This window comes from Silene latifolia, chromosome 5, assembly GCF_048544455.1.
Source record: "Silene latifolia isolate original U9 population chromosome 5, ASM4854445v1, whole genome shotgun sequence".
NCBI lineage: Eukaryota > Viridiplantae > Streptophyta > Magnoliopsida > Caryophyllales > Caryophyllaceae > Silene > Silene latifolia.
Window position 1 is genome coordinate 26,403,888 of NC_133530.1, and position 25,414 is coordinate 26,429,301.

A 25,414-nucleotide genomic window follows, 5' to 3' on the forward strand; every position below is an offset into this window, starting at 1 on the left:
CTCTCAAAGCCAACTATCAAGAAGGTTAGGCTCCCCAACTCCCTTATACTCTTTCGGGTTAAACCTCGCTATATAGAGGCTGATTTTAGAATGATCAACCTCCTTCTCCTTATCCTTATCCTTATCTTTTCCCACAGTCTTTAAAGCCTCAGTAAGAGCATCCTGATGCTCCAACATCTTAACGATGTCGTCCATGGTCATAAGCTCAGCTCTCGCATACAACGCATTCTTCTTGGGCGGCATCTTGAAACTATCACAGAAAAAGGGGTGGATATAAACATACGAGCCAAAACCTCAAAACAAGAAAACACGCTGCCCAGACCCTACTCGATCGAGTTCCCAAACATACTCGATCGAGTAACGGGCTACTCGATCGAGTGCCCACCATACTCGATCGAGTGCCCCAACATCAGACCCCAAACAGACCTTCTGATCTCTAACATACTCGACCGAGTAGCTAGGCTACTCGATCGAGTGACCCCCCCTACTCGATCGAGTGCCCAAAAACACGATTCTGGACTCAAAATCGTCAAAAACTCACCCGATCAAGTCAGTCCCACTCGATCGAGTCATGCTAACTCAGAAACGCTACCCGCATGCTATGTCATATGCTAACATGCTAAAACTTTATAAAACCAACATTATATCATAACTAGGCATATAATGCTACGCATCTTTTTATACGATCTACGAAATCATTATATCATGTTATTAAACGCCACATTGTAAACACCCAACATGTTTTCATTCCAACAACAAGTCTACATATATCATCAACCTTTCTTTCATATTCTCAGCTTTCTACTTCTCCAACAGTTACACACACTTCATCACATTCACACACAAGTTAACCAAACAACACATACGACCTTGACATACACCCCCTCCCCCCATGTGACCGGTTCAAAATTGTAGAGCGAGTTCGCGACTTCAGGACGTCTCCCAAGCCTTTGCATTAGCTCCTACAACCTTTACCCCGGGTACTTTTTAATTGACTTCCTATGTTCATTAGGTTCATTGGTTACAGGTTTCAGGATCGTCGCTCTGTTACCATTTGTAACACCCCCATACTCCAAGTGCCTTACCAAGACCACTCAGGTATGAAGATATTACCATCTCGGTTACCCGAGGCAATGATAATCAAATAAACAATAAAGAAACAACGTTTAAATAGAAATACTTAGTGAAGGGTTACAATTCTCGAAACCAAAACCAAAAGTATAATACATGTTCTCAAACCGATCATTTCTTGTTATAACTGAAATGTAAAGAAACTAATAAGCTACAGCGGAAGACTTCTATCATCATATCGTGGCAATCCCAGCTATCCCAGTACTCATCTCATACCTGCTCAATATCTGCTCACCATCCCCGAATGGATCACCGCAGGTTTACAAAACAACAACCGGGGTCAGTACTAATCACACAACTCAATATATATCAACAATAAGATAAACAGACACTTAAGCTTAACTCACACACACAACCACACCAATTCCAATCATCTCAATCACCGATCGTCCACTTTGGACCAGCCACCCCGATGGGGGGACCGCAGCCGTACCCACCAAATCCCCGCTCCACATAGTGAGCGATAACCCCGTCCATTAATGTGCACATCCCTTCGTGGCGGTTTCCACGAAGGCGAAACTAGGGCGTGAAGCCACTCCCGCAAGTGACCCCACTCAGCCGAGGACACGCCTCGAGAACCATAGACAACAATCACAGTCACAATCACAACCGTCACAATAAAATTACTATATCAAACAATCAATCTCAACACATCAACAATCATCCCATTATGGGACTAATACCGAGTAGGAAATCCTGCCCGGAAAGCACACTATCGACGGTCTCTCTTCTTTGTATCAAAAAGCTTCCTCTATGAAACCTCCTCCTATCATACAACATACAAATGCTACCAAATCACATACTACTCAAAAACCCCCAAATCCCTATATTAGGGTTTAACCAAATCAAAGGAAAGACAACAAAAAGGGTACATAGATCTTACCCTCGACGCAAGGATCTCAACGGTATAACCAACGATGAGAACCGACCTTCCAAACTCCGGGATTTGCTAACGATGCGATTAGGATTAAGAACGTACTTGCTTTCTCTCTTTAACAGTAAATTAGGTTTTGCAAAAGTGTTTAGAATAATGACGACGAAGGTTATATATCTTAATCGCATAATTAACAAAACCCGAAAAAAACTCCCCGTAAGCCGGCTACTCGATCGAGTACCCAAGGTACTTGATCGAGTACCCCCTTACTCGATCGAGTATCCTAGTTACTCGATCGAGTACCCAACAGGTCAGAAACTTTTCTAAAACGCAACTTACCCTTACTCGACAGAGTAAGGCCTACTCGATAGAGTACCCAAAGACTCATAAATACGGAGTATTACACTAGCAACAAAGTAATAATCAGTTGCCTAAAGAAGAAGCTAGAAAGAAAGAAAGGAAGATGGGCTGAAGAACTTCCCTTGGTCCTTTGGGCTGACTGAACCACGCCTAAAACATCCACAGGCCAAACCTCCTACTCCTCGGTCTATGGATGTGAAGCAGTAATCCCAGCTGAGGTCGACATTCCATCGGCCCGGATGCGGCTTTGTATACAATAACGAGCAATATACCTCTAATGGAGGACAACCTGGACTTGACGGAAGAGCTAAGAGATGCAGCCAGCATTAGAATGGCAGCATAACAGCAAAGATTTGCAAAAAGCTACAACAAGACTGTCAAAGCTAGAGTATTCAGGGTAGGAGACCTTACTCTTAGAAAAGTTTTTCAAAACACAAAAGAGAAGAATGCTGGCAAATTGGCCCCAACCTGAGAAGGTCCCTACCTGATTGACTCAATAGTCGGCCAGGGAGCTTATAGACTACAAACCCTGGACGGCGAAATGATCCCAAGAGCTTGGAATATTGCACACTTAAAACTATTTCATATATAAAATATATCTCCTAGTCCAGGTATAATCTTCATCTTACCATTTCTGCCTAACTTTGATATGAAACTAAATGTATGATATTTGCCATTATATGAATAAATGCCTTATATGATTTCTTCCATTATGTGCCCAAGTACTTGTCAATATTCTCGTATTTAGTTTCTAGAGTAGAATCTTCAATATTTGTTTTACATACTGTACTTTACTTAAAACAAATTTTAAAGATTGGGGGCCACCCCACTGATATCCAAGTGATATCCAACTTTCAGTTGCAAAAACAGGCCTTAAAATATTGAGCTCAATTCAATATACAAACCTGGAAAACCTTTTCCTGGCTTGTATAACATAGATGGGTCATAAGCCCTCCAGACAGGCAGGGGACATAAGCCCTCCAAACAGGCAATAACCCCACCCATAACACAAAGAACTGGCCAGATCCAGCAAAAAAAAACTGGCCCGATCCAGTCGAATAATTGGCCAGATCCAGTACACATCCAAAATGGCCAGATCCAGACGAAAAGTTATATTCACGAGCCCTCCAGTCAGGCTGAGGATCATAAGCCCTCCAGACAGGCAAATATCCTTTCAAAAGTACAACTACCAAAAAACAAACAAAACAGGATCAAATACTATCACCAGTCAGAAATTGTTTCTCGCCTGACCGAGCACCATAATTCTTCTTTTCTCATGAAGGACATCAACCTCCATCAGCTTACGATCCCAGGATTGTTCCAGAACTAATGCCTTCACTTAAAAGGTGTTCTGAAAAGTTATAACATTATTTATCTTCATCAGCATTGGGACATCCTACATAACATATTGTTCAAAGGTTGTCTTATACTCATCATCATGTCCTTAAGGAGGAAACTTCACCTCAACTTCATCGTCAGGCTTCTAATGAAAGTCGGGGTATATATCATCAAAGCTATATCTTTCCTGACTTGGCAAAAGCTTCATGAGTGATTCCAATACACTTACAAAAAACAATATGTCAGCGATTGCTTGATTATTGCCACCAGGTTCACTCTTTCCTATATTTCATATTTCACTCTCCTGTTTTTCTATATATTTTCCACCTATCAGGAGCTATCATTCACGTGCAGGACACAGAGCGCATGACTAATCTAATTTTATTTACGACTATCTAAATGCTAGTACAAAAAATATTGCAGGGATATTAATTCATACACACTTGGTAAATACACTTGATCAAGTTACTAACATTGTCGATCTGCACTTTACTCTAATTTTATCTATCATATAAGTGGGGCAAAAACAAGCCCTACCAACTGTATGCAGGTTAGAAAGAATCCTTAGACACGTAAGAAAGCGGTTATTTTTTCATATATGGCCTGACCCAGCGCAGTGAAGAAACATTAAGTCAGGAATATGTACAAACTGCATGATCAAGCTTTGTCTATGATTGGAATGAAGTTATCTCCTCATTATTGGTTTGAACCACAAATAAATAAGGAGATAAGGGGCAATTGTTAAGCCTGATATTTTACACTACCGTCAGGCTAGAATTCGGCCTCAGCATTACCGTTCAGGCGAGTTCAACGTAGCGGTCCAGGCAAGGAGACAGGCTAGAAGACTATATCAAAGGACAGACATCATACCGAAAATACCGATCAGGGTACAACTCGGGTCGGCATTATTATAAGTCGACAAAGTACATCGATCAAGACAGGCATTGTCGGTGCAAAGAAGACAACATGCATTGTCAGGGTACAACAGACACAGTCAGGCTTGCGTACAAAGTAGTTTAGCCTGACAGGCATTGATACAGGCCAGGACAGGTATCCAGGGATGAAGTGGATGACCAACATATAATATGGAGAAGATATTTACAAATATTGGGGGCTAAGCAATTAAGCACATGTTGAAATAAACTAAGTCAAAGGTAGTTCCTATAATCAAGGGAGACTAAGTCCACATCTTTATAAGCATGAGGTGAAGATCAAAACCCTAGAAGAATGAGCATAAGGTAGCAGCAACTAATAAGGAAAAGTCAACTATATTTAAGGAGTCTTACCTACAAACTAGCAACAACCACCACATCTTAAGGAAGGGGTTGTTGCTCTCCAACGGTCACTATAAATAAGAAGGGATGAAGCTCATTCAAGGGACATCTTATCCCACTCTCATCTACTTTACCTTAAGCAAATACTACAATTATTTAGCAATTGCAACATTGTTCTTATATTACGCAAAATCTATAGTGAAATCCTCTCCTGGCTTGGTGCCGTGGTTTTTTCCCATTCAAGGGTTTTTCCACGTCTAAATTATTGTGTCATGTCTCTTTTTATTATTCTTTACTTCTAATTTATTTCTTTTTACTTTATAATCAACCCTGCAAAAGTACAACCACAATACCATCATAATAGGATGATACTAGTTAACCTCACCATAATCTACCCTGGCCGGAATACCCTAGAATGCCTGGCCGGATTCCAGGCTGCGTAAAATCCGGTCAAAACAATAAGCATTGTTATTGTCATATAATTATTCTCCCAAATTACATAGTGAAATCCTCTCCTGGCTTGGTGCCCGGGGTTTTTTCCCATTCAAGGGTTTTCCACGTACAAAATTCTTTGTCTCATTATTGTTATTGCTATTATATTTACAGCTTTACATTTAAGCCTGATGACCTGACCAATAGACCATTTAGAGCTAGTTAACCTTGCATAACTCAACCCTGACCTGATTTCGCCTTGCGCAAGATCCACACAAAACAACTTCTATCACAAAAATTTCTAACACAACTATTAAACACACTAAGCATATAATTCCCGACTTAACATCCCATAACCGGTGACTGGCTTAAGCATAATGGGGCCATGATTTTGAAATGAGGGCGCCTACTCACCCAAAACCTAGCATCAGCTAGGGCTCCCAATACAAATACACCAGGTTCCTTTTATTAGACTCACTACGTTCATTAGGCTCATTTGTTACAGGTTCCAAAATCGTTGCTCTGATACCACTTTGTAACACCCCATATACCAAGGAGCCTTAACAAGACCTTCCCTAGCATATAAAAGTGTTACCATCTCGGTTACCCGAGGAAAGCAATCATCAAAAGTCGATAAAAGAACATTTATAATTAATTTACAAGTGATTAACCAAACTACTGATATACATGATACAACTCATCAAACACTATGAAGACTACTCCTGTCATGACTCGTGAAGACTCATCCCGCCAAGACTCCAGCTACCATCCAAGACATCACCTGATAAGACTGACTGCTCACCATAAGGGATCACGGCAGACACAACAGAAACAAACAAGAAACAACCACACAAGGTCAGCAACTGAGGCAAGACACAACAACAACTATCATCATACTACAAACACAACTAAGCACACACACACAAACCACAACCACTCCAGCCAATCATCATCACCGACTGTCCACTGGACCAGCCCTGCCAGTGGGGGACCGCAGCCGTTCCCACCTAAGCCCCGCTCCTCATATCGAGCGATAACCATGTCCCATTAATCTGCACATCCCCTCCCGTCGCGGGTTCCACGGAGGGCGAAACTAGGGCGTGAAGCCACTCCCGCAAGTGACCCCACTCAGCCGAGGACGCATCTCGAGAACTATAGACATTCATTCACACTCAGCTTCATCACAACAACAACAAACGGAACAACACAACCCCAACTGATTACCATAACCAAACAACTACACCGACACTAGAATTAGCACAACAACCGACACACTAAACAACCAACAGAAACTGAGTAGGCGAACCTACCTTTAGCCAACCGCAGCGATTCCTTGTTCAATCACATGACATCAACCAAGCAAGCAAAACCTCTATACGAACAGTACAAAAGCCTATTACTATACCACAGCCCTACAAGGAACAACAATGACAAAGATGATGATAATGATGACATATCTACGCATCTCATATCGGCGTTAAGACCGCTACCCGACTCAAGCAACCCATCCTCAAGGGACTAGAATCCTCAAAGGCTCCCATGGAAGGAATTATGGTGAAGGGAAAGGAGAAAAGCGACATCTAGGTCTGAAGGAAGGAGGCGGAAATGATTTGCGTTTTTACCAAAACACGATTATAAACCTCCGCTGTAAAGATGCTACTCGATCGAGTAACTAACCTACTCGATCGAGTGCCCCCTACTCGATGGAGTACCCAAGCTACTCGATCGAGTAGCCTCGACTAGATCGGGTACCACTCATCCCAAGGTCTAACACAACACGAGGCATCTCTTGCACGAATCCCCAAAGACTATCACATGCACCCAAGGTCGGTCAACGTTGGTCAACGGGTCCCATTCATGTTATATTTATATGACGTATCTGTTGATGATTGATTGGCAGCTGAAGATAGGAGCAACAAAAACATACAGAATCTGCAAAGAACAAGTGAATGGATACGAAAACATTGGAGCAAGCTTAAATGATTTTAAGAACTTCCATAGGGATGTTAAATGTTTCATTCACGGACGGGATGGTCAGTTGTTTGTTGACCATTTCAAGAAAATGACTGAAACAAGAATAGGTTTCTACTTTGACTATGACCTTGACGATGATGGCAGCCTACGTAGGGCCATATGGGCGGACGGTACCGCCCGAGATAATTACAAAATTTTTGGTGATGCGGTGTCATTCGACCCAACTTACTCCACCAATAAGTATTCTATGGTATTCACACCATTCACAGGTGTTGACCACCATAAACGATCTGTGATGTTCTGTGGGGTCTAATTGCAAGGGAAGATTATGAGTCGTTTAATTGGGTTTTCAGCCGGTTTTTACAAGCAATGGGGGGTAAGGAACCCGAGTACATATTTACAGATCAGGACCCAGGTATTATCAAATCTATCCCTCTTGTTTTCAAGACAGCGCGCCATCGGTTCCGTATGTGGCATATAATGAACAAAATGCCCAGTAAGTTTGGCGTCTCGAAGAGTGATTATAATGAGTTCATGTGTAAAATTAATGACATTATATGGGACGATGAGCTTGAGGCAGAAGAATTTGATGATATCTGGGAGCAAATAATTGAAGATCATGGTGTTGGCGTAAATGATTGGTTTGCAGATACATATGTTATAAGGGGACAATGGGTGATGGCGCATTGCAGAGACTTGAGGATGGCGTCGATTATGAGGACAACTCAAAGATCAGAGAGCGAAAATAGCTTTTTCAAGAGGTTTGAGCACAAGTCAGGAATATTGGTTGAGTTTTGGATGCGTTTTGAGAACGCTATGGACCAACAAAGACATACACAGAAGCAGCTTGACAACATGGATAAGCACTCGTCCGCAACGGCGTCAACACATCTGGCATTAGAGATTCATGCTGCAAAGGTGTACACCTATTCAGCTTTCCACAAATTCAAACAAGAAGCCATCTTCTCAATTGATACATGTAGAACATGAGGTTTCACTAAGAGAGGCGAGCTAGAGGTAACTACTGTCAAAGATTCATCCAGAAAGAAGAATTTTGAAGTTGCATACAGTCCAGGTAGTTTACACTTCCTATGACATTTACACTTTCTGTTTTTATCTCATTTAAATTCCTATAACTTAACCTTTACACTTCTAATAACTTAACATTTACACATTACAGTTCATGACATTTACACTTCCTATTAGTTTACATTTACACTTCTAATAACTTAACATTTACACTTTACAATTGATGACATTTACACTTTACATCATATGACATTTACACTTCCTATACCTTAACATTTACACTTTTCCACTTTACAGTTCCTGACATTTACACTTCCTATTAGTTTACATTTACACTTCTAATAACTTAACATTTACACTTTACAATTGATGACATTTACACTTTACATCATATGACATTTACACTTCCTATACCTTAACATTTACACTTTTCCACTTAATGACATTTACACTACATTTCATTACATTTACACTTTACATCATATGACATTTACACATTTAAATCCCTATAACTTAACATTTACACTTCTAATACCTTAACATTTACACTTTTCCACTTTACAGTTCATATCATTTACACTTCCTATTAGTTTACATTTACACTTCTAATTACTTAGCATTTACACTTTACAATTCATGACATTTACACTTTACATCATATGACATTTACACTTTCTGTTTTTATCTCATTTAAATTCGTATAAGTTAACATTTACACTTCTAATACCTTAACATTTACGCTTTACAGTTCATATCATTTACACTTCTAATTAGTTTACATTTACACTTCTAATAACTTAACATTTACACTTTACAATTCTTGACATTTACACTTTACATCATATGACATTTACACTTCCTATACCTTAACATTTACACTTTTCCACTTAATGACATTTACACTACATTTCATGACATTTACACTTTACATCATATGACATTTACACATTTAAATCCCTATAACTTAACATTTACACTTCTAATACCTTAACATTTACACTTTACAGTTCATATCATTTACACTTCTAATTAGTTTACATTTACACTTCTAATAACTTAACATTTACACTTTACGATTCTTGACATTTACACTTTACATCAGTGACACTATTTTTAACGTTCACACTTACATGATAGCTTTATCTGATGACACACGTAAAGCAAGCTGCAGTTGTACGATGTTTGAAAGAACCGGAATCCTATGCCGCCATATAATATGGATTTTTTCAGCAAGTGGGATAAAGACTATACCAGAAGATTATGTTGTAAATAGATGGATGAAAGAGTATCTCCGATTAAGGATTTTCAATACTAATGGTGAAGGGACATAAAACATGCAAGTCATCGATGAAAAACAAATTGCAATGTCAATAATGTGGTCAGAAGTTCATGAAGCTGTAGGGCTCCTTCGAGACAAAGGAGTAGCTGATGTTGACAGCTTTTCCGCTGTAATTAGATCATTTAAACACTCCCTGTCACCATTAGGGGAAGTGTTGAATAAAAATCAACAAATGGAGAAATTTCTGAATTGTACGGCATCTGAGGTAGTGACTATATTGCCACCAAAGAATTCGAAAAATAAGGGGACCGGAAAAAGATTGTTGTCAGCCAAAACAAAAGCAATGGTGTTGGCTAGGAAACCCAAACGTAAGTGTAAGAATTGCAAGAGAATGACAAATCACGACAAGAGAAAACGCCCTAAACCCCTTCTCAGCACACACGCCATTGTGCGAAGGGGGTCGTCTCGAACTGAGAAGAGGATGAAGGAGAGGAGGAGGAAGAGCTGGAGTCAGAACAAGAATAGACGTCAGATCAGTGACAAGTGTTGCTCTATATATTTTGAGTGTGTAACTTAAAACTTTGATGTGCTATAACTGGAGCGGGCGATAAGGAATTGGTCTCATGGCAGCGTAACTTTGAACTGCAGTTGGTGTAACTTTTAGTAACACCAACGTTAGAGTTACACTGTCATAAGACCAAAATCTCTCTGTTTTATTAGATAGCCAAACATTGTGTTACTTGAACTTATTTTGGATTACTTATGTTATTTCAAGTAACAGTTACACTTATTTTCAAATAACTGGTGTTAACATTTACACTTACCATGTCAAGACATTTACACTTCCAAAGAACTTCACATTTACACATACTATATCCTCACATTTACACTTTGAATATCTTCACATTTACACTTCCAATTTAGTCAGTTTTACACTTTATTTGTTCACATTTACACTTCTCCTATATTCACATTTACACTTCCTATTTGTTCACATTTACACTTTTTTTTGTTCACATTTACACTTGGGTCATCACCACATTTACACTTCCCATGTCACCACATTTACACTGCATTCAATTTAATTTCAGTGTGTTCACATTCACACTTTCAAGATGATAAAGTTGACACTGGCAGTGTTAACATTTACACTTTAAGTGTGTTAACATTTACACTTAAAGTGTAAATGTGACTAAATTACAAGTGTGATAACAGTTACACTTGCAATTTAGTCACATTTACACTTTGAAAAAACTATGATTATAACTGCCAAAAAATAGTCAACCATTACACTTCATTAGTGTAATTTACCATTACACTTCATTACTGTAAAGCTTACACTTGCAAACATTGCCAACCACAGTGCAAAACATTCTTTTCTAAGTTCAAGATTGCCAAACAAAATACATTTCAAAAAAAATATGTCCACAAATTGTTCACTTTTTCGATAATACAGCCTTAATTTTGCACTTCTTTTGTAACTTGGCCCATAAATCTTCTTTTCCAGCGATAAACCCATTCAACTTTGCTTCAAAAATGTCTCTGTTGACATTTATGTCAGCTAGAACAAGCGTCGCCACCAACTCGACTACCAAGTACCGTCGATTCTTCTTCCTCTCTAAGTCTGGATGCTCAAAAGGTTGACCCTCGTACATCAGCATATACATCATACAGAAAATCCCTGATTCTGTTATGTTAGGAAGGAGTGTTTGGCGCCTGAACGGGATTTGCCGATGCTCAAAGCTAGTAATCTCATATCCCCTGTCCGTTCTGACATGCAAATAATCGCTAACAGCTGATGCCACTTGGCGAGTAACATTGCACATTTCAGACTGATCCCAGTTGGCATGATGTTGGTAGTCAAGGAGATCAACAGTTTGTTGTCCAAAATTTATACACACGCATGCAAAGTGCCCACCAATGTTGACAGGTACGAAGATAAACTCGGCATTCAGGTTGAAAGTTTTATCACAGTTGATACAGTCGTTATGTACCAAAAATAAATACCTAGCTACTACTAACAGAAGTCAGCGGTAAGTAGGGTCGATCTCCACAGGGAGGCGGTTTACTATCTACTTGTCTATTCTATCTGTCTAATGTCACAATTGGGGGGTTTGAAATGTTTTGACTAGACTAAAGATATTAAGGCAAGAGGGAAAAGAATAAGAGAAAATAAAGGAGAAATACAAGGGTAAATCAGATAAAAGAGAGAAATATGCTAGGAATCGGTCTACCGTGGCAGCTACACTATCGGGTCAACTGAGTCGATTAAATTATTGATAAGAAGAGCGAGGTCGTCACCTTTCGGTCCTTAAACCTACGATTATACCCTTTCGGTCTCTAATCGCCCTAGGGTCTCCCTAACTTAGCTTCCGCCCTAATTAGGTATCACCTATTGTAATTAAGCAAGCCTTCCCTTCCAATCTTTCGATCCAGGTCGGGGGTAACTAACTAAATTGGTCTCATGCATGCATTCATTCAACTTAATGACAATTATATTGCTTAATACAATTCTTATCGCAAAACTAATCTGATCATGTCAATCCTAACATATTGCTACCACGGCTTCCCTAGTCCTAACATATTAAAGGAATTAGCTAGACATAATCAAATGAAGTACATAAATAATAAAGAGAGGAAGAGAAATAAACATTAAATTAAAGAGGAAAAAGGAGAGAAATGTTACTGAAATAAATCTGGAATTAAGGAAGAATAAAGTAAAAGGGAAAACAGCGTCCGAACCAGAGTAAGAGGAAAGAAGGAGAGATTACAACTGACGTCCTAGCTTCCTATTTATAAGAAAATAGGAATTATTTAACCTAATGACGGAAATAAACTAAAAAGCCCAAGCCCGTAGGAGAATCCACTCGATCGAGTGGTTTAGAACCACTCGATCGAGCAAACTAAGGCTCAGACCGTTCGATCGACCAAACAAAGTGCTCGATCGACTAAACACTAATATGGAACTGGTCGATCGACCAACTAAAGTACTCGATCGACTAATTATTGAATCTAAAACCACTCGATCGGCTAGTAAAGTGCTCGATCGAGTGAATACTAACTTCAGCAGCTCATAATTCTCGTTAGTTTGACTTTGACTTGTCCTTTTGGCTCCCGAAACAGCTTCACGCGTCCCAAGACAGCAATAATTCCGCTCCAAATTCACTCTTCCTCCAAATGCATGCAAAACGGACGATAAATGGCTTGATTTCACTACTATCTGGTTCATTCCTGCAAATAAGACAAGATAACCCAAAGTAGCATATTCGGGGCATTTCGTAGCAATAAACTACTATAAAAGCATGGAAATACGTGCATAAAATAGGCTAAAAAGACTATATAAAATGCACGTATCAACAGTCCTGGATGAAGGTATCCCAAATGTGATACAGCCGATCAGTGATGTCATTAGACTGTGAGCCTGCTTCACGTATATCCAAAAGCTGCATGATACATTCCTGTTCAGAGAAGTGAGTGAGACTACATAATAAAAGTAAGAACTAATGTATAACTTTTAGGCTTTGTGCGGGGGGAGGGGGGGTGTACCATATGACGTATCCCAAAGAAGGCCATCCTAGGAAGTAAGTATTCAAAGACTCCAAATGGTTCAAAGAAACACCCACGACTCAATGACAACAGGCGACATTACAACCTCAGGAAGCATGGTCATGATGTCGGATCGGCGCAGCGCAGCATGCCTACTGTACCAAGAGATTGATTCGCTGCAATAAAACACACGTATAATAGTAAGAAATTGAGAAGTAGTCACAAATTAAATATCGTAACTAATTGGCCCTATTATAAGAGTCTGGCAGGTACTAACGAATTTTCAAAGTTGTAGTCGTCTAACAAGCAATAGTCCACCGCATGCTTTCGACGTGATCGAACACCCCTGACCAAGGTTTGATTGTTCCGTAAGAAGGTCGAGACAACAAGAGTCTGCGTACCAGCAGCCCCACAGTCAATTGAGCAACCCAAGCCATCCCCCCCACCCCGGGGACGGCTCCGTACGGCTGACAAAGGTTGGCTACTCGACGATCATGCGCGACGCTTGAACAACAACGGGGCTGCTTTCCGCCTGTATGGCTACAGGATTGACCACAGGGCTTCCTTCTACGCGTTTAGGGGGTGGGACTGCAACACGGGGACGTTTACTGTACGTAATCTCTTCCTTATTATCCAGACTCCGCTTCTGTGCAACATTGGAGACCGGGTTCAGACCTTGACCATACTTTTCCCTGAATTGGGTTATCCTTGCGCGAACGCTCTCCTTCACTTTGTTATGGTCACTCAGGATAAGAATCGACACCACTTCAGCCCGGACGAGATTGATAACGTCCATCTCACCTAAGGCGCAGTCAAATAGCTTCCCATTGAAAAGCAGCATGTGTATCATCATGTACACCCCGCAATCAAACGCAGAATAACCCGTACCTTGCCATTTAAATTCGACATTGACAAATTTGAACCCGGCAACCTTTGAACCTCTGACAAACCCTTTAGACTCCAGATACTCACCCATTAAATCACACTGTAAAAGGAATTTAAAAACAAAAAAGTCAATTTAAAAACAGTGTTTACAATTCTAGAATACATAAACACTAAAGAACAAATTAAGGTATGCTATTTATAATTATTACCGCAATACGGGAAATTTCAAAATATGGAAGCTTCTCAAAATCATCGTCGTATCGACGGTTGTCCAAATACTCTATCTGCTCGGAAATGAAGTTTATGCATGCACAGCTGTAATGATCATTATTGCTAGATAAGATCGGGATGAAGACCTGGCGGATGTAACAACAAAGACATAAAAGATACACTCAGTAAAATTTCACATTTACACTTTCAATAATTCGTCACATTTACAGTCCCTGTGTCATGACATTTACACTTTCCATATATTCACATTTACACTATATATGTCATGACATTTACACTTCATATTTAGTCACCTTTACACTCCCTGTGTCATAACATTTACACTTCACTATATCTCACATTTACACTTCCTATGTGATGACATTTACACTTTCCATATATTCACATTTACACTTTATATGTGCTGACATTTACACTTCCTATTTAGTCACCTTTACACTCCTATGTCATCACATTTACACTTTCTATATAATCACATTTCCACTATACATCATGGCATTTACACGTCACTATGTATCACATTTACACTTCATATTTCATTACATTTACACTTCACAATATCTCACGACATTTACAGTTCACTATGTCTCACGTTTACACTTCATATGTCATGACATTTACACTTTACATATATTCACATTTACACTTTATATGTGCTGACATTTACACTTTCTATTTAGTCACCTTTACACTCGCTATGTCATCACATTTACACTTTCTATATAATCACATTTACACTATACATCATGACATTTACACTTCACTATGTATCACATTTACACTTCATATTTCATGACATTTACACTTTCTTCTTAATCACATCCAGGCATTTACACTTTCTGTGAAAATCACATATACACTTTCGGTGTGATGACATTTACACTTCACAATAGGTCACATTTACACTTACCATATCAGATCCAAGTTGAAATGGAGACAAACATGATTGAATCCAAGCAACCCACCCAGCCCAGATTTCGTCCTTTTTGTCAAGAACAATTCCTTTCTTCTTGGCTTTCCAAATATCCAGTGCAGGGCTCTATTTAAACGAAGGGCAGCGCTATTAAATTTAGACACTTACGTTACAATTAAATTGGAATTATAAAAATTGCATTGAGTGAGGATAGGACAAGTACGGTGTGACTAAGCCCGAAGAAACAACGAGAGGATGCAATCGTGCGGTTTGGTCATACATCATCTTATTGATTAGTAGGCACCAACAATCGATTACAGAATTCATAACTTCTTGTCCAGGTTCAAGGGTTAACATGTCTTCCCGTGACACGAAGAAAAAGTCTGAAAAAACTGCCAATTCTTCCCTACAAAAAAAGAAAAAATTATATAAGGCGAACATGGTTACGACAACATATAAGTATTAATATGTTTGACATAGAAATTAATCGACTCACCCTTTCAACCAAGCTTCTGATTTGTTAAATACGTAGTCCAGGACGTATTTCCTTTCCTTAAAAACACCCCTAAATAATTTCTTATTCAGCTGCAGGTATACAGTAACAAAGCCCTGCTCGGGCATGGGTTCCCCACAATCCATGGTGCAAGTCAGATTCTCAGGGACCACTTCCATGCACTGTAAGGGCTCATGTGAATGAAATAGGAAAGGGTGGTGATCCATATTACTCCGGGGGACATAAATTTCCCGACCATCCGCAGGAACGGCTGGTTCAGAAGGGCCTGCCGCATCAGTCACTCCAAAATCCTCACCTGGAACCCCCTTAAATGCCTCAGCTAGCTCTGCAGTAGATATAAACGTACACTGAAATTCCGGCAACTTAAACTCAGAGGAGGGTGCTTCAACAACCACCTTATCTGCTCCCTCTGCAACATCCATCGGCTTGTCATCATTCTGAAATGAACCAGGATAACCGGGTTATGCAGTAGGGCCCTCACCTTGCTCGTTGACCATGCCACTACCAATCTCTAACCCTTCTTGCGATGCATCTTCACGGACTGTGGTTGAAACAACGTCAGGCTCACCATCCGGTGCTTTCGTACCACTAACTTGGCGTCGGTCAACAGGCTGTTCCACTCCCGGTGCACCGCTAACATCCACAGCCTCACCAGGCACTAGTCCAACCACGAGGGGTTCGGGCCCACGGCAGGGCCCCTGATCTTGGGGTGGCTCCATGTCCATGCCCTGCACAGCCTCATCCTGGACTGTCGGTGCACCGCTAACATCCACAACCACGCCAGGCACTAGTCCAACCACCACTGATTCAGGCCCACGGCGGGTCCCCTGATCTTGAGGCGGCTCCATATCCATTCGTTGCACAGCCTCGTCCTGTTCTCTCGGTGCACCACCCTGTGCCACTTCACTGTCACCGCTGTCTGTCAACTTTTTCAGCGCGTTATCAATATCAGCTGTCACTATAAATTTCAACTGAAATGAAGATGATCCACCTTCAATTGACAGGACTACTAATCCGCATCCACCTTGTTCGCTACTTTTGAAAAAGACGCCTCCCCTTCACCAGAAACAGACCCATGTTCTTGAGCCAGCTCCATATCCATACCCTGCACAATCTCATCCTCACCTATCTGTACGCAGCCCTCTACCGCTTCACCACCACCATGACCAATATCTCAAAACCTTGCGGCGTTCTCAATATCAGCAGTTAAAATAAATTTTAGTTGAACTGAAGATGAACCATCTTCAGTTGACTGACCTACCACATCCGCATCAACCTTATTCGTTGCTTCTGACTTACACTTCTCAACAACATGTTCAGCTTTCTCAGGGGCACCACTAGTGTCAGGCACTTCCCATCCCAAACTTTCCTGCTCCTCGTTCAATGAGGGCTTTGTGTAAGCTTCTTCAACTTCATCCGGGCTATAAATTTTCTCTAGAATCTGCCGATCAATTAATTGAGTCAAGTCATCGGTTAAATCTAGCCCGCATTCCTCTTCCTCTCGTCGACAGGCTTCGTTAAGTTCAGCGGTGTTGTAGAAATCAGCGGTCTCCATTACCTGTGACATCGCCGCATCACCTGCTTTATCACCCAAATCAGAATCTTCTGCAAGTGATACAGGCTTTATAGTGGGCGTAAACTCGAACTTAGGAACCTTGGTCTTTTTTTTCTTGCTTGCCTTTGTTTTTTTCTTGGCCACCTTCCCAACATCTGACAATGAGGGAGCGTTATCATTATACTTCTTCATTTGGGAAGCTAAATTTCTAACTTCTTCAACATATTCCTTCAACTTTGCACCTTCAAAAAAAGCTTGCGTCGCTTATGACGGAACAAGATCAGTTGAAGAAGTAGACCTGTTGTTAAATTCTTAAGCATTGCAGCTGCATCCGTATACCAGGAATAGAAGGCCACAGCGTTCCTTTGAATCTTCAAGTACAGCTCGTGTACACCCTACAGTTGGTAACAAAAAAATATTTAAGAGTCTAGATACACAAAATATACCTGCTCAATATATATATATATATATATATATATATATATATATATATATATATATATATATATATATATATATATATATATATATATATATATATATATATATATATTAAAAAAATATGCGATTAATTAAACATTCATAACATAAATCTTACATCTACAGCCCTAAATTTCAACTCATCGTCATCTTCAACACCGAGAGGGAGTTCAATCTGAATAAACTTCTTATCGGGTGATGTACCCGACGTTGAAATCAGAAGAGGCGTAGGGCTTGCCAATGGCGCCTTGGGCGCACCAGCTATAGCCAACATCGTATTACCAGTGTCCTTCTCATCAGGGGTCTTGTTTTGACATTGCGGGTGCTTCTCCTTCGACAAAGTTAGTCGACCCAGTGGACCCACGTCCAGCTCATCCTTTAACCTCTTCGATAGAGTTTTCAGATCCCAAACATGAATAAGTGGAAGGCCATCTGGGCAACTCTTGCCACGGGAATCATACCGCTGAAAATAAGTAATCATAAGGAAAGGGATACAACCAAGCAGATGTGACTGCACGCTGCGACCCTCGGCTGCAGCATTAGCTAAACATTCTAATACATACGAGCACCAGTCATACTCCGGTATGGCACTCACATCTTCAACCACTTTCAAAAGTTTGATTTCAATGCCGTTGTTCAATGTCGGCGCAAGGAATGATGAAATGCTATGAAGCACAAACAGGCGGCAGAATTCATCACCTCCATCTTTGAATTGCTCTGACTCAATATAATTGAAGACGTCTCCTAAAGGAATAGAATCAGAATTTGATTTCACTTTGAACTTTTTGCGCCACAGTTGTTTTATGCGCACATATTTTTCATCTTTAGCACTAGGCATATGTCCAGTAGGTACTATTTCCATCTCTCTCTCACCAACAGGTAACATGAAACAGTCATAGACATCATACTTAGTAACCATAAACTCCTTCAACTCCCTCACATTTACACTTCCAGTATCCTCACATTTACACATCCAATTTAGTCAGATTTACACTTTTTTGTTCACATTTACACTTCTCCTATCCTCACATTTACACTTCCAGTATCTTCACATTTACACTTCCAATTTAGTCAGATTTACCCTTTATTTGTTCACATTTACACTTCTCCTACACTCACATTTACACTTCCATTATCTGCACATTTACACTTCCAATTTAGTCAGATTTACCCTTTATTTGTTCACATTTACACTTCTCCTACACTCACATTTACACTTCCATTATCTTCACATTTACACTTCCAATTTAGTCAGATTTACCCTTTATTTGTTCACATTTACACTTCTCCTACACTCACATTTACACTTCCATTATCTTCACATTTACACTTCCAATTTAGTCAGATTTACCCTTTATTTGTTCACATTTACACTTACTCTATCCTCACATTTACACTTCCAGTATCTTCACATTTACACTTCCACTTTAGTCAGATTTACGCTTTATTTGTTCACATTTACACTTCTCCTATCCTCACATTTACACTTCCAGTATCTTCACATTTACACTTCCAATTTAGTCAGATTTACCCTTTATTTGTTCACATTTACAATTCTCCTACCCTCACATTTACACTTCCATTATCTTCACATTTGCACTTCCAGTTTAGACAGATTTACACTTTATTTGATCACATTTACACTTCTCCTATCCTCACATTTACACTTCCAGTATCTTTACATTTACCCTTTATTTGTTCACATTTACACTTCTCCTACACTCACATTTACACTTCCATTATCTTCACATCTACAGTTCCATTTTAGTCAGATTTACAGTTTTAGTGTTCACGTTTACACTTACTCTATCCTCACATTTACACTTTGAATATCTTCACATTTACACTTCCAATTGAGTCAGATTTACACTTTATTTGATAACATTTACACTTCTCCTATCCTCACATTTACATTTTCTATTTGTTCACATTTACACTTTTTTTGGTTCACAGTTACACTTGGGCTGTCCTCACATTCACAGTCCCAATTACATCATATTTACAATCCCCAAAAATAGGCTTGATTAAAACCCTAACAAATACATTGACACTACCCATCAATTCAGATTTACACTATGAATTTAATTAAAAATTCAAACACGCAATAAAATCACATAAATTGAAACACGCAATAAAATTGAAACACGCAATATAACAATTACGACTCAAGCATAATTTGCAAAATTAAAAAATTACAACAAAGAAAAGAATAAAGGATGATCAATGAATTACCTTCAAAGTGAGGTAAAGAAACAAAGATAGGAACTACAAGGGTTTGAATGCGATAAAATATAGAAAATAAAATGGAATTGTTGTATTTGGTAAGCAAGAGAAATGGAACAGTAAGTAATAGAAAAGAAATGAAGAAATGTGAGATGAAAGACAGGAATAAGGAAGGACGGATTTTTGAAATTATGAGGAGGTTGTATGAGATAGTGGAGGGAAGTTGAATAACGTGCAAGTGACTGATAGAGGAACATACATGCAGAATGGAACAGTAAGTCTAACAGCCTAAGGAGAGAGGTAATTAGTCTACATATTATTATAATGTTATAAGTTGTTTTTTGGTGTAATCTTAGCCATTCATCCTCACAATCTAAGGGCTCTAAATGGGACTTATGGACTTAATGACTTAAAGTGGACTCACTTGATCCTTCTTCTATATAGAGGCAAGATCCGGTGAGTCCACCTATATTTTTGAGTCTCATGAGTCCAGTTATGTATCGCACGTTGTACACAAGAATATCACTTGAAGAAAATTTTTGTTTCGACACACAACAAAAAAACGAGGCTGTCTTGAAATTTATCTCATACATCAAATAATCCTCTATTATCTAAGAATGTAATCATTATAAAAAAAGATAAAGCCCTGGTCAAGATTGAGGTGTATAAGACAGCAAGAAACATACAAAACCCACTCCCATTACTGCCCCCACAAGCATATGAGTGGCTGAGATTGACAATCCGAGTTTTGATGCAAAAAGAACAACAAAAGCACCTGCAAATTCTGCAGCAAATCCCCTGGTTGGAGTCAATTCTGTGATACAAAACCTTTGCATATAGACTTAAGGAGACAACTTGTTTGCTATGGATCTGAAGAGTATTATTTTCACTAGAATGGATTAACTTTAAAATCAGGTTTTATTCTCATGTAATCCTCTTCCTTCGTCATTTATTGACCCGCTAACCTCGTCGTGATTGACGCTTTTTAATGTAAAAAAAAGTAAGCCCCTGAAAATAAATTCATCATAAAATGAAATATAGATGTATGAATACTAACTTCCATTGTAATGGCCGCTGTAAAATGATATAACGTGCAAGCTTTAGAGAACTAGTTTTGCATATTTTAGATTTAGTGGTATGATATTGTATAGTATAACCCGTGATATTATTTAGTACAACCAGTGATATTGTTTATTGTAAGGTGTGATCTTGTTTTGTATAACTCGTGATACTCTTTTACTGGACTCACATACTCAGATACAATATCACAGGTTATACTAAACAATATCACAGCTTTTTTTTACAAAAAAAAAAAAAATTGTTTTTTTTTTGTTTTAAAAAGAAACGTGATATTTTTGTGTAGAGCGTGTGATACATAAGTGGACTCACGGGACTCAAAAAGATAGGGTGGACTCATGTGATCCTAATTCTATACATATATATATATATATATATATATATATATATATATATATGTGACACCCTTAAATAACCCGATAATTAAACGCGTAAATTCTACGGAAAAACTGGTAGGATATGTTTGTAATTGGTTCAACTAGCCAAAAACCTGTAATTTCAAAAAAATTTCCTAAACCAATCACAACATTTCCAACGTTCCCAATAGACGGGTGCCAAAACCTGCAATTGCTAACAATCTAACTTACTTACACCGCTAAAGGTAAGAAAATACATAATGATACAACCCAAAATAGAAAAGGGAGACATATGTCCCTTCAAATTATATACAAAACCAAAAGTTAAAAGGTTATATACATAACCAAAAGATAAAAGGTTTCTACAAAAGAAAGCCAAACTAGGTCCAAGGTTCCTTGCTCACTAGCTCGTCTGTGACCCCAACTAAGCATCAACAACCTGTCAATCGCATTTTATACAAACACGAAAGCCACAATTCAGTGGGGAGTAACTTCGAGTCCTCCCAGCCACGAATCGTCATAATTAATGTAACATGTAGTAAAACATGTAAACTATATGATAATTCATCTAATTTCCAAGCATCCTAACATATGAATGCTAAATTGACTAATTTAAACTAACATGTGAAAAATTTAACAAATTGTAATCCAAACTCTATCAACCATAGCCGGCTTGCATCTCACCTTCTATGATTCATAGAATCATCAAACAAGAAAGGGCAATATATCAAAGACAGGCATAAGTTCTTAGTCCCGTCAATAGTCACTTTGTAACTCGAGTCTATACCACGAGGTAGGGAAGGTAATCGAACCGGTATCTTGGCTCAGCGGTTAATATTAATAAAAACATGGCCAAGAGACAACACAACCCTAGCCTAAAATCTGCGCAGACCTAGACATGCGGATACACACCACCGCACCCAAGACCCACAATTTTTCTAAAACAAAGTGAGTACCCTAAGGAGTCCACCAAAGGGTTGGCTAGTACTTAAGCTGACCACTTACTATCAAAATAAGTAACTGAGATCATGCCCCAACTTGGATATAAATCCACTAGTCAGGAACACAAAGGCTATCAAGCAGTGAACATATACTCGTCAAAGACTATAAAGACCTATCTATGATGAAGGCCGAAATACTCACCTAGGACCTAGTCCCAGCTAGTCCCAGCTTGAATACTTTAGCCCACACCACACAAGACTCACCACACAAGTCAAGTAAGACACCCACTTAACCATAAGAGGACCAAAAAGTCCAACTTACCCACCTAAATGCTAACATTCTATCATGTGAAAGGCTATATAAATGTCTATTCAGCAAACAACCCAACAATATCCTCAATAAGTATTCAATACTAATTTCTAATTCTAGCAATTTTAACAATATTAAAGGCTTTAGGGGAAACTAGGGCCATTTCTACAATACAAGACAATATTAAATTCAATAAGCTATACATGTGAACTAAAGCTTGATAAATGGCCTAAAACAAGAAAAAGGCCGATTATCTAATTCATACAACCGAATTTTTACCCGCAACCCCACCTGCGGCGAGTGCGGGTTAAATTGCGGCTGACCAATCACTCAATTAACTGACATCGCATCAGTCAAAGGGACTAAGTCTCAGTTTTCGGCACAATCAACAAAACATTACAATTATCCCTATACAATTCATTCTGAGCCTATTATTTACAAATTCATTTTGTAAACTATTCTAACATGTGATAACTATTAACATAAGCATAGTTTTACCATTAACATAATTTTTATTACTTATATGATTCAATTCCTAAAGTGTACTCATACTAACTATATCATTAATAAACCTGAAATGACAAATTTTGCAAGGAAAACCGCGAAACAAGCAACGGACCAACCCGGGCCAACCCCAAGGCCGGCCGTGGGCTGCCGTGGGCTCTGCGGCTTTGGCCGTCCCCCTACACCACCATTTTTTTCCATTTTTGTTTAGTAAAAGACCGTCTGAACATTAATTAATCGTCCCCAATTCAACTTTGATAATTTAAACTAACAAAAGGCACAAATTAAGCATGCATGCAACAAATTCTAACATGTGAAAACTACTACTCAAACAAAAATCACCAAACATACAAAAACAACAAAGCATGTGACGATCTTTCGTCGAGTAACTCGAAATATGTTACCTTAAGCTAGAAAAAGAGCAATTAGCACCTCAAAACCGAAACCCTAACAACAACTAGCCGCTATCCTCTACAATATACGAGTCCCCGAACTCGTCTTCCAAATCTTCACCTAATTAAACAATAAAAACACCATAAATAAGCACAAATACCGAAAATACCGAAATTTTGTCTTAAAACAACTTAATGAAAACTGAAATTAGAACATACTAAGTTGTAGATCTCGGCGAGGGGATTCCGGAAAGGTAAATTTCGTGAAAATCCGAGTAGAAACGAAGAAATTATGGCCAAATTAGCTTGATTTTATGTAAAAATGGTGTTTGTAAGATTAGAAGTTGAAGATGATGAAGGATAGAAGAAAAATCAGAAAAATGAAGGGGAAGGGGGGTTTGGTCCGCGGGAAAGGGAGAAACAAAGGAGGGAGTCGGGTTTGAGTCGGGATTTTTCGAGTTGGTTTTGACTCGTTTCGATAATAATTAAAACCGTAAGTCAAATGCAAATTTCGTCAAGACCAAAGTTTTTAAACATGGGATTACAAGAAAATTGAATATTTATACTACCCATTTCCAAATTCGTTTACCCAACGTTCAAAAGAATTGTCATTTTCCCCCCGATACGCCTTTATTTCGAAATAAAAGATTTTACACGGTTTAAACTATTTTTAAACATTTCAAAACTATCAAAATAAATACTTTTCTTCAAAATATAATAAAATTATATTTCTTTGAATTATTTTTACTTTAAATACTTTAATGTCAAATTTTACTTGATTAATTAATTATTTTCGAAATATATTAACGGTCCGAAATTTATATATATATACTCGTGATATTATTTAGTACAACCAGTGATATTGTTTATTGTAAGGTGTGATATTGTTTTGTATAACTCGTGATACTCTTTTACTGGACTCACAGACTCAGATACAATATCACAGGTTATACTAAACAATATCACAGCTTTTATTTACACAAAAAAAAAATGTTTTTTTTTGTTTTAAAAAGAAACGTGATATTTTTGTGTAGAGCGTGTGATACATAAGTGGACTCACGGGACTCAAAAAGATAGGGTGGACTCATGTGATCCTAATTCTATACATACATATATATATATATATATATATATATATATATATATATATATATATATATATATATATATATATATATATAGAAAAGGGATCCTATAAGTCCACCTTATTTAGGTGAGTCCTTGAGTCCTCATCCAAGCCCTTAGATCTAAATAATGGATGGCTAGGATTAGAGCAAAATAAAGGGTTGTGCTATAAATACCACAAAACCCTAATCTCTCATTTCATTTCCTCACAACACAAATCTTTCACTTCTCTCTCTTCCTCCCATCTCTCTCTAAACTGCCGCCAGCCCGCCACCACACCTCCACTGCCGCCACACCTCCACCACCACGCCAATGTTGCAGGCCGCCGCCGCCACCACTCGAACGCCGCCACAACTCCACCACGGTCTCCTCCACGCTGCCGCATCCCTCATCTTTTCCATTTTTTTCAGATCTGAGAAACCAACAAAACCACCCCCGTATCCCTCACGCCGCCGCCGCCGCAGCCGCAGCACTTGGACCGCAACTCCACCATGCTGCCGCCTCCTCTTTCCCCTTTTTTTTAGATCTGAGAAACCTCCCAATCTCCCTCACCCCGACGTCGCCACACCGCCACCACCATTCCACTGCCGCCTTCACTCCGTGCTCCTCTTCTCCCTTCGTTCTTTCTCATATCGTCCTCCTTGCAAATCTGTTTTTTTTGTCTTTTTTTT

General features: G+C 38.9%; 1 pseudogene; it reads right to left on the reverse strand.

The window, feature by feature from the left end:
- The window catches only part of LOC141655108 (putative fructokinase-5), an 83,397-nt pseudogene that overhangs the window by 45,800 nt on the left and 12,183 nt on the right, over positions 1-25,414 (reverse strand).